The sequence below is a fragment of the Capsicum annuum genome, chromosome 9, assembly GCF_002878395.1.
Source record: "Capsicum annuum cultivar UCD-10X-F1 chromosome 9, UCD10Xv1.1, whole genome shotgun sequence".
Lineage (NCBI taxonomy): Eukaryota > Viridiplantae > Streptophyta > Magnoliopsida > Solanales > Solanaceae > Capsicum > Capsicum annuum.
The window spans coordinates 91,331,015-91,353,125 of record NC_061119.1 but is presented as its reverse complement, the minus strand read 5'-3'; the positions used below and the strand labels follow the sequence as shown (position 1 = coordinate 91,353,125).

The following is a 22,111-nucleotide window of genomic DNA, read 5'->3' as shown; positions in this document are numbered from 1 at the left end:
ACACTGAGTATGTTATTGTTGTATTGTTGTTGCTATCTATGCTGATGTTTCCTTTCCCAAGGATTCCCTGCTAAGAAGTACAGAAGATCATTAAAGTTTTAAGTGAAGCATAATAACAATTATCAGTTTCTAAATAAAAAGTGAAGCATGATAGTTTATATCACCTGCTACTCTACTTTTTTAAGTGTGATTACCTTCTTTAAGGTTTCTCGTCCAATCTTTATTCTGTGTATTCGGCCATCTCTTGTTTTGGCTGCAAGGGAACAATAGTTATCACAAAATGTTAATAGCCAAACCAACCTTCTACCTGCAATGTGATCATGTTGACCTCTAGCATCAGATCAATGAACCGTGCGATAGATTAATGGTTTGTGCTAATGGAGAAGTTAATTGTCTGTTGACTAAGCTACTTAGGCTTGAAAATCCAACTTCCAAATGTGATAGATCCTGATTTTGGATAGCCAACAGCTTGATAGTTTATTGCCAACGTGATTGTTTCATGGATCATTTAATCTTGTCAGAGACTTGTCAGTACAATTACAAAAGTGCCATACTGGATTTTGAGTTCTCATAAAAGCTAGGACTGGAAGTCCTGTTATCATTCACATTATCGGATTAGTCCTGGAGCGTGGCGAAGTGTCCAAGTGTGCCACAGATCATTATTACCCAGCTTTTCAATAAAGAGAAATGTTAGAATTATAGATTCTCGTCACTGTTCAAGTTACATGACTTGAGAGAATTGTTTTTTCTAGTTACTCTATGGGACTGTATGTTTATTTTAAGTAGTTTGACTGCACATTGCATCATAGTTTCTGATTAGACTCATCATTTGTAACTTTTAAGCTGTAATGTCAGATGTCTGTGGTTTATTGTTGATCAAGGTTGATACATAAACTTTAAGATAAGTTACAACCTCCTCAATTTTAGCTCTTGCAACTTTATGGTACCTCCAATTTCAATGTTCAACTGAGATGTGAATTTGCCGAAAACATCTAATCAACACTTGAAAACCAATAAGGATATCAAAGAGTAGGCCACATTAAGTGACTTAAAAGGATCCAGGCTAAACATCGTGATGCCATTTTAACTAAAATGCACCTAGTTATAGTGGTGAAGAGATGTGGAAAATACAGACTAATGTGTGGTCTAATTGCCCGAACACTGTCTGATGTTATCTCTACATTCCATAAGGGCTTATATTGTCCATCCAAAGCGTGCATTAAAGAGAGTTACCACAGGTAGATCGACAGTGTAAAGCTAGTCAGTTTGTGATGCCTCACAATATTAAATGTGTCCAAATAAATGGATTTTGATGATTTATGTCACAGATTTCAGCTAAGATTGTGGTTGAGACTTTGCAGTTGTTGCACTTATGCTTGAGCTCATTAGGTATGTCTCCCATTGACTTCCAATAGTGGCTAGAGGCTTGGAGGAGTGATGAGAATCGGGTTACTTAGACTAATCACCTTCTTTAAGTTACGAATAAGAACCAAAGATATCAACTCAAAAATTAATTCTACCTCTTAAGAATCGTTCTTATAAGGCTGTAAGATAAATCCATAGTCGCCACACAAAAATGTAAAGAAGAAAAAACTCTCAAATAATATTAATCATGTCTAATTGAAAATAGCAAAATTCATCCCTATAAAACCTATCCCAAATAGACTGAGATTCGAATTCTACTTTTATGGAAATAATAAATAGATAAACCCTAACTAGGAAACTTTCAAACATGGAAACTTTTAAACTAAGAAACTTTAAACTAGAAAAGATTAAACTAGGAAAGCATGTAAAAATAAATACCAAAGTTCTTAAAATGGCTAAGAAAAAGAAAGGGAAAAGTGACAAAACATGACAGCAGAGTCACTCCAAAGCAGCCCCATTTTGGGCATTAGTTCAGCGCCATGTTTGGGCAGGAATTTCAGCCCTTTTGGCCTTGAAATTTAGGCAATTTTGTGCATGCAAATTAGCCTCTCTTTGGGCTCCTTGAGTCTCCATGTGACAGCTCCTTTGACACTCTTTTGGGCCTCCATGTGGTAATGGAAATTCAGCTTCTTTGGCCTCTCCTTTGGGGCCTAATGGGGCTCCAATCTTCCGCTTTTGGGGCTTGAACTTGGGTCATGACATATGTGTAGTACCAAGTTCACTTATTACCGTAATTTATAGGCTCATTCTCGGATCTTTCTTTCACCATAAACATCATCTTGATTTTTCATTGAAGCTCGTCAACTTTAATGGAGATGTGCCACCGTGAATGCTATCATTCCTCCTCTTTTTGAAAACAATTCGTCCTCAAATTTGAATCTTGTAAAATCAAGAAGACATGCATTAGTGAACAACACCCAATACTCGAAGGCAACAACGGTAGGAACAAAACTAGGTAATGACCATGTGTCCACTTAACCCGATTAATCCTAGCATGTATAAAAACACCTTTATAAAGCATGTGTACATTATCATCTCACTTCTCCAGAGGTAGTGGTATGGACTGCATACATCTTACCCCCCAGACCCCACTATGTGGGAATATACTGGGCTTGTTGTTGTTGTTGTGTACATCATCATCCCAATAGAAATTTTTTTACTTACATAAACACAACGAAATTCTTGTCTAGATGCCTATATGAATTATACATGTAATTCTAATTTGGTTCTATCAATAAAGTACTCCAATTGACATGACAAGGATGATACCAAATCCTACCACATGCACCAAACTGAATACTTTTATGATATAGCCAAGCATCCTCAATTATACCTCCGAAAGATTTTGTCCAATAAAATTTATTCATGTAAGTATATGAGTACCCATAGTCATGTATCTCCTCATCGCTAGTAGCAAACACCTTTTTAAACTTACAATCCCAACACTTGAAGAATTATGACTCATCACACATAAAGAATCATATTCTGATGAGTTATCACACGAAAACTTGTTTGACATTAGAATTAGAGAATCATCTAACTCATTCTCAATCCTCCTCCAACAAATGTCACGAATCACGTCTCGTTTCAACAAGTGGGAACACATATTCAACAATGTCATACTCAATTTCAAGAGGGTACATATATTACTTCACGCTTTATATAACAAAATATCATCATCCTCAAAATTAACCAACGTAAGGGTGTACTTCATAACCTCCAAAAAGATCTTAGGTGTTCTAGGAATCCCAAGAATATGAATAAACCAATCATACATAGCGTACTTGGTCTTATGTGACACAGGAATGCCATCACCTTGTTTATCCTTTTGCATGAGTGTTAGATTCACAACGGCCTTGTTTGACCTTTTATCATGAGTCTTATCTTGGATATTGTGAGAAATAACGGAGAAAATATTATCATTGAATTGTGTGTCGACATAATTACATTGACACCTATTTATAGATACTACATTACAATCTTTTTCCACGTAGGATTTTGTATACTATTTCTATTCCTACTCATATTCTAACACTCCCCCTCAAGCTGGTGCATACATACAAGTCATATGTACCAAGCTTGTTACAAATATAATTAATACGAGGACTGGTGAGAGACTTGGTGAAGATATCTGTAAGATGGTCATTTAACTAAACAAATTTTGTAACAATATCTCCCAGGAGTATCTTTTCTCGGACAAAGTGAATCAATCTCTATGTGCTTGGTCCTCTCATGGAACACTGGATAAGTGAATCAATCTCTATGTGCTTGGTCCTCTTATGGAACACTGGATAAGTGAATCAATCTCTATGTGCTTGGTCCTCTCATGGAACACTGGATTAGATGCAATATGAAGGACTGCTTGATTATCATATACAAGTTCCATCTTATCAGTTTTTCCAAATTTTAGTTCTCCCAGCAATTGTTTGATCCAAACCAGCTCGCAAGTTGCTGCAGCCATTGCTCAGTATTCTGCTTCGGCACTAGATCGAGCAACCACACTCTGTTTCTTACTCTTCCAGAAGACCAAATTACCTCCTACTAAAGTACAATATCCGAATGTAGAACATCTATCAGAGGGTAATCTTGTCCAATCAACATCTGTATATCCAATGATATGCTTATGGCCTCTATCCTCGAAACTACCTTTACTTGGAGATGACTTTATATATCGCAAAATATGAACAACTGCATCACAATGACTATCATATGGGGAAGTCATAAATTGACTTACAGGAAAAGTAATGTCAGGTCCAGTCACTGCGAGATAATTCAACTTTCCAACCAACTGCCTATACCTTCCAGGATCACTAAGTGGCTCCCCCTGTCCTGGCAGAAGTTTAGCCTTTAGATCCATAGGAGTGTCAATGGGTTGACATCCCATCATTCCTGTCTCGTCAAGAATGTCTAAAGCATACTTGCTTTGAGAAATAACAATACCTGATTTGAACTGAGCAACCTCAATACCTATAAAGTATTTCAGTTTGTCGAGGTCTTTATCTGAAAATGCTAAAAGAGATGTTGCTTTAAGTTAGTGATACCATCTTGATCATTGCCGGTGATAACAATATCGTCAACGTAAACCACCAGATAAATACATAGATTTGGTTCAGAATGACGATAAAATAGTGAATGATTAGCTCTACTATGAATCATGCCAAACTCCTGAATCACTGTGCTAAACTTTTCGAACCAGACTCGAGGGGAATGTTTCAAACCATAGAGTAACTTGTGCAACCGACATACAAGGCGACTAGACTCCCCTGAGCAACAAAACTTGGTGGTTGTTCCATTTAGACTTCTTCCTCAAGATCACCATGCAAGAAAACATTCTTTATGTTCAACTGATAAAGAGGCCAATGACAAACGACAACCATAGAGAGAAAAAGGCGTACTAATGCTATTTTAGCCACAGGAGAGAAAGTGTCACTATAATCAAGCCCAAGTATTTGTGTATATCCTTTGGCAACAAGGCGAGCCTTTAGTCGATCAACCTGACCATCTGGACCAACTTTGACTCCATAAACCCAACGGCAACCAACAGTAGATTTACCTGCAGGAAGGGAAACAAGCTCCCAAGTGCCACTCATATGTAAAGCAGACATCTCATCAATCATAGTCTGTTTCCATCCTGAATGGGAAAGTGCTTCACCTGTAGTCTTGGGGATGGAAATATAGGACAAACATGATACAAAAGCATAATGGGGTGATGACAGACGATGATAACTCAAGAAAGTATAATGTGGGTTAGCATTACGAGTGGATCTTATACCTTTTTTAAGTCCAACTGATTGGGTAGGAGGAGGCAGGTCCGTAGTAGGGGAAGCGTCAAACGTATAACATGAATTATCTGGGACTAATGGTGGACGTGGGCGGTGGTGATACGTCAAAAGTGGTGGCACTGTAGCTAGAGATGGAGAAGTAACCGTAGATTCCTCAAAGATTGGTGTAGGTAAGACTCAAAGTATGGGTAAGACTTCAGAGATATCAAGATGATCAAAAGATGTATAGTAAGGCTGAGATTCAAAGAATGTGACCTTGGCAGACATAAGGTAGCAACCTAGATCAGGTGAATAGCATTGATACCCTTTTTGAACTCAAGAGTAACCAAGGAAGACACATTTGAGAGCTAAGTTGCTCAGACTCGGGTGATGGGTGTCCGATATGGGTACAGATCTAGAGGTTGGATCCTTCACGATCAATTTAAAGATTCGGGGATATGGATCTAGGGATGGATACTGGTGCGGGGATTCGGCAAAAAATAATTTAAATATCTAAAATAAAGTTATAAAACATAAATTATGAGATATTATATGAAAAACTTGAGGAGAAAATATGTTCAAGAAGTATTCCATTTCCTTCAATTTCACCTTAGCTTTTGTTTTGATTACAAAATTTCTTAAATCTGTCCGGACTTTTCCAGTCGATTTGGGTCAAAGTACCGAAAACTGGTTGACCAGATTAGGTGCGGATCCCATACCCACACCCACACCCACACCCATGTTGTGTCGACACAGGTGCAACACTGAAAGTGAAGAGTCCGAGTAACTTGGTTTGAGAGCATGGGGGGATAGTTTATCTTTTTTTAGGGCTAAGTTATGAACAAAACTTGTGCTTTCAAGAACACGAGGGGGATAGAGTAGAGATGTGATTGAGGAAATAGTATGGAATGGGGAACCTGATTCTGGATCGAAGATGATGGCATTTTGTTAATGAGATAGCAAGATGCGAGGACTGCATCACCCCATAAACGCAACGGAACATGGTATTCAATGGGAAGAGTGTGAGCAGTCTCAATGATATGCCTATTTTTCCTTTCTACTATATCATTCTGCTGAGGGGTGTATGGACATGATGTCTGGTGAATGATTCCTTGATGAGTCATAAACTCTTGAAACTGGAAGGATAAGTATTCTAAGGCGTTATCAATACGAAAAGCACGAATAGAAACACCAAATTGATTTTGTATTTCAGCACAAAAACTTTTGAATATAGAAAATAACTCTGAACGATCTTTCATCAAGTAAACCCAAGTACATCTTAAAAAATCATCAATGAAAGTAACAAAGTAACGAAATCCTAAGGGTGAACTGACTCTACTAGGACCCCAAATATTAGAATGAACTAATGAGAAAATAGACTCTGAACGACTCTCAATATTACGTGAAAGTGTAGCATGGCTGTGTTTTCCAAGTTGACACGACTCACAATCTAATGTGGATAGACTAGACAAACTAGGCACTATCTTTTGTGGCTCGGATAGACTCGGATGTTCCAAACGTTTGTGAATAAGGTCGGGAGGGTCTGTAATGAATCATGTTGTGAAGGAATTTGAAGAAGTAGGATGGTAAAGGCCTTGTGATTCATGTCCTATGCCAATCGTTTGTCCTGTTTTGCGGTCCTGCATTAGAAAATAATCACAAAAAAGAGTTATACTACAATGAAGGGCATGTGTCAAATGACTAACAAATGCAAGATTAAAAGGACAATCAAGGACATAAAGAACAGAGTCTAGAGTGATAGAAGATAGGGGTTTGGCTTGTTCAAATCCTTTTGGTTCTGTTCGTATTCTATTAGCTAAAGTAATAGCAAGAAGAGATTGTGAATAAACAATATCAAAAGTGATTTGTTACCAGAAATATGACCAGAAGCACCTGAATCCACAACCCATGATCCAAAGATAGGAGATTTTGCAGTTGGGCCTATTGGTAGAGATATATGCTTATTTGCTCGATATTGAAGATACTCATTATATTCTTTGTTAGATAAATACACCCATTGATCACTTGTGGTGTTAGACTGAACAATATGAGCATTTTTAGGTGGTCGACTATGTAAAAAATAACATATTTTATGTGTATGTCCAAGCCTATTACAATAACTACACTTTGGTTGAGAATAGCATATGCCACGAGTATGTCCAAGCCTTTTACAATAACTACACCTAGGCCAAGATCTTCCGAATCGACCTTCCCCTCGTCGATTCTTCATAAACTGTGACATCTGAGTTTCTAATCTCCTCATTACGATTTAGATTTGATTAGGAAAAAGAAATATTGCTGGAATTTGCCCGAAAAAAAAGAAAAGTCGCTGGATATAAGATTTGATGTCCAGAAGTCGCTTGAAATAAGAAAATAATTATATAAGCAGCCTCGGAATGAAGAGGCGAGGCTACTAAAAAAAGAAATTGTCGGAAAAGTTGTCGAAATTGTCTGCACGCGTCGATGCGTAGACTGACGTGCTCGTCGGAGAATATCTTCCGGCGGCACGTGAGGGCGCATATGACACTTGTTCTTGGCGAGTCTGCCTGGGGTTTGCTCGCCGAGAAATTCCGAACATGATGGTGGTGTTGCTTTGTCTTGAAATACACCAACGGAAAATATATTTATTTGAACTATTTCTGTCACTGAAAAACTACACAGTGAGGAATGATATTTTTCTCACGAATGCTCTGATACCATGTGAGAAATAATGGAAAAAATATTATTATTGAATTGTGTGTCTACATAATTAACATTGACACCTATTTATAGACACTACATTACAATCCTTTTCCACGTAGGATTTTGTATACTATTCCTATTCCTACTTATATTCTAATGGATATGTCCAAAATAATCCTCTTTATCTTTATCCTTCTTATCAACATGCACTTGCTTAATGGGATGTGTAGTTTCAACCACGAGAAAAGACATTAAAACCCCCCTGAACTTGTCGCCAAAAATTACTTTAGACCCTAAACTAATCGGACAATTTTTTACTCCCTTAACAACTCTCAAGCGAATTTTTACCACCTAAATTGCTGATGTGGCAAAAATCAGAAAAGTCAGCGCGTAAATGGTTTTAAAAAGTGGAAAAAAAGGTGGGGCCCACTTTTAAATTTTACAAATTCCTTTTCCTTCATCTTCCTCACACCCCACCACCCCCTCTTTTCTCCTTCATTTTTTTTTTTCAAATTCATTCAACAAACCAAATTAATTCATGATTAAGGCATATTTGATTGAAATTTTTAAGTAATAGTTAAAAGAAATGGTTAGAAATTAAAAAAACACCAACTAATGGTCAAACTTTCAATCTACTAATTCAAAAATTAAATTTTCAACTAATCCAAATCCAATAATGCACATAGACCCTCCACTTTTCCAATAAGAAGCTCCACTTTTCCACTTTCCAACTAGGAACTCCATTTTCACGTTAGGAATTAGACCTCAATTTTGTCAAACATCCTTTTTCTTTCATTTTCAATAGCGGAACTTCCAAAGTAGCAGCAAATTGAAAGCTGCTGCTTCAGTTCCAATTTCTGCAAAAGTCGTCATTCGTGTGTGTATAAAACTGTCGCGCCTCTTGCTGGATGATGATGTGGTTTGGATCGATTCGGTGGCCATTATCATCGTTGGTTCTACTTGGCCGGAGTTATTCGTCATTGTCAAGGACCCAGAAACGACTGGAATCGGCATGAAATCAAGTCTATTTATGATTCCCCACTCCTCCATCTCTTCTTTCATGGCGTACCTACTTTTCTCCTTTTCACCTCTACTCTTTAATTGTCTTTACCTAATTCCTGCTCTAAGTTTCATAAATAAGCCAAATAAAATTATTCTATGTTGTTTTTTCCCTGACTAATGAGGTTTTGCCAGAGTAGTTTTGTTTTAATTTTGCCTTAATTTGAGCTAATTTGTAGTTGATTTCCTTGAATTGTGTAGAACATAGACGGGGGGTGGCTGGGGTGGATGAGAGAAAGAAAGAAGTGTGGGGGAGGGGGGAGGGGTGTATTTTCTTTATTTAAAATATTTAAAAATATTTTTATATATTTATTTATTTATATATTAGATACATATTTAATAGATATTTTGCTTGTGTGGCTCTAACGTGGCGCTGATGTGTGAGCGAGTGTAACACACTCTCCGAGTGAGAGTGGTATTTTATATTAAGGGGTGAAACTAATACAGTTTAAAGATGTTAAGGGGTTAAATAAATGAAAGTTAAGTTTAAGTGCTAACGTAAGTTTTGGTTACAAGTTCAGGGGGGAAAAATGTCTTTTCTCTTTCATCCGCCTTAGGATTGAGTTCATCCAATGATGATTTTTTAATGAAAGCTTTCCCATGATTACCTAAAAGAGAGTCCAACAACTAGAAGAAGTAGGAACATTAGAGTTAGAATAAGAAGTAACCTCACCCATACTTGCTTGTTTTTCTCTCTCTACCTCACGGTCAACCTCTCTCCTTTTTCCTTTCATGGTCATCTCTCTTTTCTTTTCTCTTGATCTCACTTTTTTTTCTTACTTGGCTATCCATTCGTTTCACACAACACAACCTCTCTTTTTTCTCGCTTGGGATGTGAAAATGCATTACTCCTTTGTCCTTTTAATTTTTTCTCTCTCATCATCAGTTATCCTTTCTCTAATTCTTTTTATATCCTCACAAATTTGTGATGGAGTCAAAGATGCTAGACCAAATCTCTCCTATTCTTCTTGAGAAAGTATTTATTCTTTTCTATGTTGTGTGAAAAAAATTTAGTCGAGGTGGCAGGTATCTTGTGCATTTAGTCGAGATGCGCGAAAGCTAGTCTAGACACCATGCAGCAACAACAACAACAACAAACCCAGTGTATTCCCACCTAGTGGGGTCTGGGGGGTAAGATGTACGCAGTCCATACCTCTACCTCTGATGAAGTAGAAAGGCTGTTTCCGATAGACCCCCAGCTCAAGGCACGAGATACCACACAAACACATAGTAAAACACAGAAGCAGATTACATAACATAAATACGGCACCCATAAGTAATATAAAACAGAGGAAAGCACACAGATTCGTAATAAAACATGGAACACGGAACACGGAATCATAACAGGAATAAAACCCCCACCAAGTAATTCCCTACACTAGCGACCCAAACTGGCCCTAATCCTCTGCCGAAATTCGCGCCCTCCAGACCTTCCTATCTAGGGTCATGTCCTCGGTGAGCTGTAACTGTTCCATGTCCCGCCTAATCACCTCACCCTAGTACTTCTTCGGCCTACCCCACCTAAAACCATCCAACGCTAGCCTCTCACACCTACGGACCGAGGCATCCATGCCCCTCCTCTTCACGTGTCTGAACCATCTCAATCGTGCTTCCCGCATCTTGCACTCCACTGAAGTCACACCAACCTTCTCCCGGATAGTCTCATTCTGAACTCTATCCCCTCTAGTCAGTCCACACATCCAGCGCAACATCCGCATTTCTGCCACCTTCATTTTTTGGATGTGGGAGTTCTTAACTGGCCAACACTCCGCTCTATACAACAAGGCCGGACGGACTACCACTCTGTAGAATTTGCCTTTAAGCTTGGGCGGCACCTTCTTATCACACAGCACCCCTGACGCGAGTTTCCACTTCATTTATCCCGCCCCAATACGGTGCGAGACATCCTCGTCAATCTCACCGTTACTCTGGATCACGGACCCAAGATACTTGAACTTATCCCTCTTACATACCTCCAGTGCTTCCAGCTTCACTACTACCTCATTCTCCCGTCTCACGTCATTAAACTTGCATTCCACATACTCTGTCTTGCTTCTGCTCACCCTGAACCCTTTAGACTCAAGAGTTTGCCTCCACACCTCTAATTTGTCATTCACACCCCCTCGAGTCTCATCTATCAGAACTACATCGTCTGCAAAAAGCATACACCACGGCACCTCCCCTTGAATGCGCCGCGTCAACACATCCATCACCAACGCAAACAAAAAGGGACTAAGAGTAGATCCCTGATGCAATCCTGTCAGGACAGTGAAATGCTCTGAGTCCCCTCCCGCCGTCCTCACCTGGGTTTTCGCTCCATCATACATATCCTTAATTACTCTGGTATATGCCAGCGGTACTCCTCACCTCCAAGCATCTCCAAAGCACCTCCCTGGGGACTTTGTCGTATGCCTTCTCCAGGTCGATAAACACCATGTGTAGATCTTTCTTCCTCTCCCTATACTGCTCCACCAACCTTCGCACCAGGGGATTGCCTCCGTCGTCGAGCGGCCGGGCATAAATCCGAACTGGTTTTCCGAAATAGACACTATCCGTCTCAGCCTCACCTCGACTACTCTCTCCCAGATCTTCATAGAGTGACTCAATAACTTAATCCCCCTATAGTTATTGCAACTCTGAATGTCCCCCTTATTCTTATAGAGAGGGATCATGGTACTCCACCTCCACGCCTCGGGCATCTTTGCCGTCGTGAAGATTTCATTAAACAATCCAGTCAACCACCTTACACCAGCCTCTCCAACGAACTTCCAAAACTCCACCGGTATCTCATCCGGCCCCGTCGCCCTACCCCTTCGCATCCTGCGGACAGCCTGTCTAACCTCTTCTACTATGGTTATTCAAAAATAAATTTGTGCAACAAAAAAAATTCCAAATTTCCCCTCTTGTTTTTCCTTCTTGATGTTGGAAACCAAGGAACACAATAAGCCCAGAGTCTCTAAAACCAACTTAATTTGCAAGAACTTGAATTGTCTCATTTTTTTTATTTTAATAAAATTTTCGTTTTTTTGCCTCTCATTTTTTTAGGGGGGGCTATGTAGCTTACCTTTTAGCTACACAAAAAGACTTTTTTTGTATTTTTGCTTTTTTTTCTTTTTCTTTTCCTTGAAACTCGCAAAGTTATATATTTTGTGGACATTAAAAACATCCTACAAAAAAATCTCCTACGCACAAGTCCCCATAGTCTCTCTCTTCAATTCTAGAGGGAAGAACCCCTTTCCATTGACCTTTTGTCACCGGATTCCCCCTCTTTCTTTCTTACTCTCTTCCTTGTCCTTTCTTTTCGTCCATTCCTCTTCACGTTGCTTTTTGGTAATTGGTTCGACAGACAGTGGAGAAAAATGTCATGATCCGAGACTACCCCTAGTCGTAACACGCTGCTTAGAGTCACAAGTGACCCCAAACTAACCCATGGCATAACACAATAATTTCTGAAAGATAATAGCATACTGCGGAAAAGATGAAATGAAAATAATTGATGGAATAATAATAATGATATACGGGACATCATCCAAAGCTGGAAGTAAGCATGTCTGACTCAAAACAATACTTCAAACCTAAACATCTGTCTGATTGTTTGAAAGCCTTTACTGATAGGGAGTTAATGGGACAAAACCTCAACTAACTCCGACTGACTGAAGTAAATGAAGTATTGAAAATAAACAATTGATAACCATTCCTCGACTGATGAGGACTCACCAAAACTGCTGCTGAGTGGCGTGTGGATGTGCTAAGAGTTGTCTGGGTACTGAGCGTCCGAACCTATATTATGAGCAATATAGCCCAAAGAAGTATGCGATCAGTACTTTGAATGTACTGAGTATGCGAGATGGGAAGCTAACTAGTATATATAAACTGAACATGAATGCATGAACATATAAACTGAATGTAAGTCCAAGTATAAACATGTGTTGGATAGACTGATTAACTGAATACTGAACACTTGGTCAAGCAAACCGGACTGAACATAAATTGAGAACTGAACTGAGGACTGTGGGGGCTAATAATAATCAACATACCTCAATTTGAGCTATATCGGGGTCCAACCTGTAACCCCAGTTGGAAGGGTGTTAATACCTTGTCAAGGGTACCAACATTGGTTGGCGTAGATCCACTAAACTATGTCCCGAAGGACTAGGGTGTCAGTCCTCTACTGGTGGGTGACCCCTCATAACCCACGGTGGCGCCGTAGTTCTGGAACTTAGGGACTTCTACTAAAGGTCTCAGTCCTCAACTGACAGGTGAGCCTTTATCCATGCGTTCACTCGATGCTAAGTACTACTCCCAACTGAACTAAAACTGATAATTGATAACTGCTTAACATGATCTGATAACTGATATATGCTAAACACGATAATATTCTGAATCTTTGCAACGTAAACATGATCTGAATGGCTCATAACATGATAACTGATCTATGTATGACTATCTAGGTATTGGGTGTTCATAACCCAGCAACTTTGATTACTGCAATTGAACATGATAACAATTACGGAGCATGTTAGGGTGATTTCACAATTTAAAGTCAACAAACTCAACTTGTCATGATGGGGAAATTCATGATTTTGAACATGGGGAATCACTAATTTCGGGGAAAACAAATATTCATGGATTTATTACACACATAAACTGATGAGAGCAAAGAAACTCGTATTTGACTTGGAACCCAATTCAAAAGGGAAGGGAATTTTGCTTGGGAATTTAAGAGTTCTTGGAATTCAATGGGTAGAAGGGACCCATTGATGAAATTCCACATACCTGAAGGTAAATTTCTTGCAAAATTTCTTGGAATTGAGCTTGAACTTGGAGAACCCTAGTTTGCTTTGGAGAAGAGGATAATCGCTTCCTTTTTGGTAAGTGTAATGATTTTGGAGTTTATGGAGTGTTAGGGTAACTTTAATTCCTCAATAGCTGATGTTGGAGTGCCCAAACGACGTGGGTTTGGGATTAAAAAATGGGGATTTACCAAAAAGCCCCTTTTAAAATCATACAGGGATATCTGATTCCAGTCGTCACGACTCGTTATGATAGGTCATGAGTCGTTGTCTGAGTCGTGACATGAGGTTTTGAGTCGTGATCTGAGGTTTTGAGGTTTGGGCCCTTTCTGTTGTGATTACGACTCCCCCTCCTAACGACTCGTTAGGTCTGGTCACGAGTCGTTGGGAGTAGTCGTGGTCTGAGATTCAATTTCTGGATTCCTCAATGGTGTGGCAATGGGTCCACACGACGACTCGTTATGTCTGATAACGAGTCGTGTGCTGGACTCGTTACCACTGAGCTGAATTCTTGGGTCACTCACTGCCATGGTAACGAGTCTAGGTCACGACTTGTTACGTCTAGTAACGAGTCGTTGCCTGAACCGTTACCACTGACAGCTTGACATTGCCTTTGAACAATATGCCATAACTTTTCGCCACGACATCGGATCAAGGCAAGACTTGTGGCATTGGAAAGCTAATTTAATAGCCTCTCCTTTGATGGGTCTAGAGCTTGAAAACTTGGGGTATTACAAAAGATGATCTTTTTTGCGATGGGTTTCAAGTCTTTCAATATATCAAGTGACATATCACTGGACTGAGAGAAGAAGAACCATAATGTGCAGAGCTAGTTTCAATCATAAGTCGTTGAGGTGGATCTGTAAGATCCTTAAGGAAGCATCCGAGGCAAAAGGAAATGTAGTAAGAAGATGGAAGAAACAGGAGTACTTTTCACAGTTATTTTTTGCAAGGGACTTCAACAAAGGGAGATATATAAGCATTATTAACATACAAGGAAATAACAGAGCTGTCTTAAAAGTTCCTGAAAGGACCTGGCCCGCCAAACTTGATAAGCTCATTTATTACAGAGCCACAAGACAGTACATAAGAATTTCAGAATGACCGACAGAGAAATATTTATGCAGAGACTGTCAAGACGAGTAAATGGGCTTCCAGAGGGGTTAATACAGAAGACGCGAAGGAGAGAGAGGACACCATCTGAACTGAGGGTGGCCTCAATCTAGCTCAGAATGAACTTTTAGGCAGGAGCTGGTTCCGAGATCCCAATCTTATCAGAAGTTCGTCGATGGGCAAGCAAGAGTTGGAACCAATCACATGGCCTCAATATATACGAGATGGGTTACAATCGCGTCCTCTTTGAGTTCGCATCAGCCACCAGGCAGAACATGTCTTTAGAGGAAGATGGTTGTGGAAGAATCAGGGCATACGACTACAATGGTTGTGACCGACTGCCGGTGCAATTCAGTCTGGGGCTACCACAAATCAATCTTGGATCAGATTGGTAGGACTTCCACTATACTTGTGGTCACAAAGTATTTAAAGCAGTTGGAGAAATCTGAGGTGGTTGGATGAAAACAGAAGAGGAAACAGAACTCCGTAATCACCTAAAATGGGTAAGAATACTCGTCAAGAACAATGGATTCCCATCCCGAAGGAGGTGAAAATAGTTTTTGAGGGCATTGGTTTCATCATACAAGTTTGGGAAGAGATTCCGACGAGAATTTTTGCCGGAGAAGGCAACAAGGTCGCAGATAACAAGAGGGACAATGCTTCGATCCAGAGGTCTATACACAATGGGGAAGCCACAATGTCTATGCTTTCGATAGCTTGATATAACCCTAAAAGAAAACTAAGATACAACAAGAAGAAATAAAGCACGATTTAGACTAAGGATTAGAGAATTTATCAAAGAAAAAAGAGAAGATAAATAGATAGACACAAATTGAGAATTAAAGACAACCAACTTTAATAATTAAAGTGACCTTCTTCAATTATCCCAAAAAGTACCCAACTCTAGGAAGCACCTCTAGGGAATTGATATCCCAAGCAGCTCTTCCTTCCAAAACAAGGAACAACTAAAAGCTTAGTTGCTCTTATAATCTCTCAGTACAAGGAGTTTTTGGTTTATGAAAATTGTAAGTCTTCAAAACATAAAAAGAAGCTATTATAATAAGCAAATAAAGAACACCCTATGTTTATTACATTTCTACCCTTAATAAGGTAAGGGCTTTGTTGGATATCCTTTTTTGTGATGAATTCAAGAATTCATCAAAGAGCATAATCCTCCTTCTTCTTAACGTATGCTCCGTCAAATGCTCTCACATGGAATCCTCGGTAGGACTTCATAATGCACTCAAGTGCATCATTCTTCATGAATAACCCTTGCCAATCTTGAAGCTCATGAGCTTGACTCCTTGTGAAAGGCCTTGTAAAAGGCCTTGGGGGCCTTTGGTTGCATCACTCTCCCTTTCTTTCCCTTTCTTGAGAAAAAATTTTCCCTCAAATTCTAGGGATCTTCATCACACACATCCATAGGAGAAAGATCACAAATGTTGAATGTATTATGCACTTGGTAATCCGGGGGAAGATCAATTTTGTAGGCGTTGTCATTAAGCCTTTCAAGCATTTCAAATGGGGCATCTCCTCTAGGCATTTTGTTTTTTCTTTAGTTGGGAAACCTTTCCTTTCGAAAATGGACCCAAACCCAATCACCCGGTTCAAGCATCACTAGTTTTCGCCCTTTGTCGACTTTCTTGGCTGTTTCTTGATTCTTCTTCTTAAGTTGAAGTCACACTTTCTCATGCAAAGCTTTCATGGCCTAGGCACTATTGTTACCATCAAAACTTAACACAACATCTTGAGACAAAAGGGTTAGATCAAGAGGAGTTAGGGGTTAAAATCATAAACAACCTCAAATAGAGACATGCCAATAGGATTATAAATGACACGATTATATGCAAATTCAACTAAAGGCAATTGCTCTTCCCAAGATAATGAGTTTTCCTTTGACCATGGCTCGAAGCATATACTCAAGGGTGCAATTCACAACTTTGGTTTGACTATCGGTTTGTGGGTGACATGATGTAGAGAACAACAATTTTGTTCCAAGTCTACCCCACAATTCCTTTCAAAGGTGGCTAAGGAATTTAGGATCCCTATCACTCACTATGGATTGAGGAATACCATGACAACATGCTCAACAAACAAAGATGCAACATGAAAATAATCATCACACTTATGACATGCAATAAAATGAGCCATTTTGGAAAAATGATCAACAACCACAAAGATGCTATCCATCCCCTCCTAGTCCTTGGCAATCCCAACACAAAATCCATAGAAATGTCAAGCCAAGGCTTTTTTAGAGGTGGGGAGAAGGGTATATAAGCCATGGGAAAGTAACCTACGACATTCAACACATTGACCACAAACTTTAGCAACATCACTACGCATTTTAGGCTAATAGAAATGTTATTCAAGGATCCCCAATGTCTTGTCAATACCAAAATGCCCTTTCAAACCCCCCATCATGTGCCTCTGTCACAAAAAGTTCCCTCTAAGAGCTCATAGGCGCACAAAGTCGCTTGTTCTTGAACAAGTAACCATCAAATTTAGCAAATGGGGTGGTAGGTTTATCCTTGAGCTTCTGGTCCCTTACCTATGCTCCACAATCTTGGTAGATATGAGCAAAATTAGGGTCCTTCGGGTGCAATGATTTCTATCTCTCAAAACCCAACAACTTAGAAGTCAAAGTAGAAACCAAAACATATTTCCCTAACAAAGCATCCACCACTACATTATCCTTCTCCTTTTTGTAATGAATCACATAAGAGAACGTTTCAAGAAATTCAACCCATTTGGCATGCCTCTTGTTTAACTTTCCTTGTGACCTAAGATGTTTCAAGGACTCATGATGGGTCCTAATAACAAACTCCTTCGGCCATAAGTAGTGTTGCTAATTTCTCAAAGCCCGTATCAAGGCATAAAACTCAAGGTCATAGATGGAGTAGTTTAACAACGCACCTCTAAGCTTCTCACAAAAGTAGGAAATGGGTTTTAATTCTTGCATCAAAACAGCCCCAACTCCCACATACTAGCATCACATTCAGTTTCAAGGTTTTATCAAAGTCGGATAATTACAACGGTGCGGAACTAAGCATTTGTTTCAAGGTGGCAAGGCCCTTGCTTGTTCCTTACCCTAAAAAAGGATGTGTCCTTTCGGATCACCTTAGTCAATGGGGCGGCTATAATGCTAATCCTTTAACAAACAACCTAAGAACTAGCCAATTCATGGAAACTACGCACATCACCAATGGACGTCGGAGTTGGCCGATTCTTAATAGCATCGTCTATTTTGGATTCATCAGCCTCAACTCCCGTTGAACTCACAACAAAGCTCCAAAAAACAACTTCATCAACACCAAAAAAGCATTTAGACATATTAGCATAGAGTTGTTCTTGCCTAAGCACATCGAACATACACTTCAAATGAGCAACATATTCATCCATGGTCTTGCTATACACCAACACATCATCAAAATATGCAACCGTAAATTTACCAATGAAAGGTAGCATCACATGATTCATTAAATGCATAAACATAGTAGGAGCATTGGTGAGGCCAAAAGGCATCACCAACCATTTATAGAGACCAAATTTGGACTTGAAGGCCATTTTCCACTCATCCCCGGGTTTCATCCGGATTTGATGGTAACTGCTCCTAAGATTTATTTTAGAGAATATGCAAGAACCACTCAACTCATCAAGCATGTCATCAAGTCGAGGAATGGGATGGCGATACTTTACCGTTATTTTGTTGATGGCTTGACAATCCATACACATGCGGCAAGTGCTATCCTTTTTAGGAACCAAAATCACCGGTACTGCACACGGGCTCATGCTCTCCCGCACCACACCCTTTCTCAAGAAGTTCATCCACTTGCCTTTGGAGTTCCTTTGTGTCGTTCGGATTGGATCTATAAGCTGACTTGTTTGGCAATTGGGAGCTCGGGATGAAATCAATTTGATGCTCAGTTCCCCTTATAGGGGTCAATCCCTTTGGAAGTTCCGAGGGAAACACATCTTTATAACGCTACAAAAGAGAAAAAAATAAAACTAGAAAGAGAAGAAGTTAGTTCATTATTAAGCAAAAAATAGTCCCTATGCATGAGAAGGACTGCCAGATGGCTTTCCTCCAACCTATGCATGAGAAGGACCACCAGATGCGTTTCCTTCTATCATCCTTAATCTCCTTAAAAATTCGCCAAATAAGCCACCTTCTCTTTCCTCTTAGAACTGCCTTTCCATTCACTCTCCTCCACGACACCCTTGACCTCACTACTAGCATCTACAACCTTGCCTTTCTCCTTCAGCTCTCTCAACTTGTGGTACATGTCACTAACTTGTACTGGTGTCATAAGATGTAGGATGTGTTTATGCCCTCCACGTTTAAAGGAGTACCGATTGGTTCAACCATCATGATTAATAGCTCTATCATATTGCCACGACTGACCGAGTTAGAGGTGACAAACTTGCATTGGCACCACATCACACAAAACTTCATCTTGGTAATTGCCAACCTTAAACTTAATCATAACTTGCCTAGTTACTTTTAACACCTCACATTCACTCAACCATTGAAGTTTGTAAGGGGTAAAATGTTGGTAGTAGGAAGGTGAAGAAAATCCACCAAAGTAGTACTTGCAATAGTACCACAACTTCGTCCCTCAATTATCAAGGAACACACATTTCCCTTGATGAGTTACTTAGAATAGAAAATGTTTTCCCTTTGGTTCTGATCATCCAAGGTCTTGCTTATCGTTGTCCTCCTCACTACATAGTTTGGGAGGATGAGCTCCCCTTCTTGAGGCATGTCCTTGATGAACTAGGCCTTTTTAGTAAACCCTCTAGGAACAACAACATCGCGGTATTCCTTACTCTTCTCTTCATCGTCATCACCCCCCACTTCATGAGCACTCTCATTATCATTCCCCTCAAGAAGATTACATCATCAGCATTACAAGAATCATCAATCATGACAACAAGTGCCCTTCGATCGGGGCACTCACTCATTCTATGACCAAATCCTTGACATTTAAAACATCGAAGGGGCTTAGGAGAAATACCTCATTCATTTAAAATGGATTTGGAAGTGGTCTTCTCAACTTGAGTGGTTTGGACCAATGGCTTCTTCGTCTCTTGTGTGGTACCCTTGTTCTTTGACCAAGTGGAAAAGGAAGACCCCTTTCTTCGGTGTAGTTCTAAGACCCTTTGTAGCCTCTTGACTTGTTAAGTTTCTCTTCCTTGAGCCCCAACTCAATCTCAATAGCCGCTTCAAGAGTTTCATCAATATCACGATAATTGGGGAGTCTCATTTTGGAAGCAATCTCTTTACTCAACCCTACTCGGTATCGTGTCATAGCATGCAAAGGATCTGCGTCAAAGTCATTCTCATCTTCACAAGTTGGAACTCATCATAGTATTGTTCCACACTCTTTGTGCCTTGTTGCAAGGTGTAAACCTTCTTGAGTTGCTATTAGTGATATCAATCGGTGACTTACTTACGCGTTAAGATATCTTTGAGTTCTTCCTAAGTGGGAGTTGGAGCTAAACCATGCAATCTCCTAGCTTGCACTCTAGGTTCCCACTAAGTAGACGCAAACCCCTCAAATTCAGCAATAGCATAAGATGCCTTCCGCACCTCAGACATCTCATTAGTCAAGAAGATTCGATCAGATTGTTTTACCCAATCAAGAAACAAATTGGGGTTGCTTTCACCCTTGAAAAATGGAAGGGTTATCTTGATGAAGTTAAGATTCGTGTCTCGACCCAAAGGATGGCCATGAGGCCCAATATGCCCATATGGATCCTCACCATAGTTATCATCATGGAATTCTTGATCTTGAAATCCCCTTTGTCTACCCAATTGAGGGATAGAACTATGTCTTCCTCCTCTACCTCTATGAGTACCATGGAATTGCAAGCGTTGATCACTTGTGTTCGCCTCACAAATTGCCTCGGCTAATGGTTATAACCTGTTTAGCTCCGATGAGTTGCAAGGGTCCAATTTCTACTTGAAAGTTAAGAATTCATTCTTGTCAACTCAAGAATGAATGTTCAAGCGCTAAGCCGGGAACCAAGAAGTTTCAATGGAAAATAAAGAAGAAAAGCTAAAAAGGAAGTAACACAAAAAAAATTGGACTCAAAAAATGAAGTAACAAAAGAAGAAGGAATTACTTGCTGTTACTTAGTTTGAAGGATCAAGGAAATGATTTGATGTTCTAAAACTAGTTAACAAGTGATTCAATCGAAGGAAGAAGGTTTAGAAAAAAGAACTGCGAGTCTGGACACTTTTAGAAGCTTACTAGTTTGGGCGTTCCGGCAATCGTCTGGTCCTTCCCAGGACACCGAGCTTTAGAAGCTTACTGATTCGGGTGTTTTAGCAAGTGTCTGGCCCTTCCTAGAACGCCGTAACTTTTTTGTTATTGTGGCAGCTATTGACTAGAGGTGACTGCTGATTTGGCTGCTGACTTAGCGCCATGTGGAAATTAATTTTTTTTGAATAGTTTTTTTTTTCAAATTTCCATAAGTGGGCCCAATAACCCTTTCACCAACTTTGACTTGGTGATTTTTGAATCAAATTGTACTTTTTCAACCTTCTACTCCAAGAACAATATGAAGAAGCTCAAGTAACACCAAGAAAAATCCCAAGCTTCAAGATTTCATAACTCCTTCGTTTTTACTCCAAATTCGATGAAATTTTCAACCACGCGCTCCTTTCAACACCACGAACAAGCCCCATTAATTTTTAGCCATCAATTTCAAGCCAAAAATTAACCAATTTTTCAAAATTGACAAATTTCAAAAAATTTGAAACCCTTCAATTGCAATTTCACTTCTACACCTCCAAATTGAATGAAATTCGAGATTTAGGTTCAAAAAATACTAAGGAATCAAGATCTAGTTTCAAAAACAACAAATCAAAACAAAGTTTTTTTCGTTTTTTCTTTGTGATTTTTGGATTTTTTTTTTTAAAATACCAAACCCAAGACATAGGATTGTAAAAACAACCCCAATCCAGGCTCTTGATACCAAATGATATAACCTCTAAAAGAAAACTAAGATGTACAAGAAGAAATAAAATACAATTTAGACAAGGATAAGAGAATTTATCAAAGAAACAAGAGAAGATAAATAGATAGACACAAATTGAGAATTAAAGACAACAACATACCCAGTTTATTCCTATCAAGTGGGGTCTGGGAGAATTAAAGACAACCAACTTTAATAATTAAAGTGACCTTTTTTAAATATCCCAAAAAGCACCTAAACTCTAAGAAGAATCTCAAGGGAATTGATATCCCAAGCAACTCTTCTTTCCAAAACAAG

General features: G+C 39.4%; 1 protein-coding gene across 1 annotated transcript in view; it reads left to right on the top strand.

Annotated features, from left to right (window-relative positions):
* The window catches only part of LOC107842728 (DEAD-box ATP-dependent RNA helicase 52A), a 47,248-nt gene that overhangs the window by 3,188 nt on the left and 21,949 nt on the right, over positions 1–22,111 (top strand). The gene's annotated exons all lie outside the window — the stretch shown is intronic.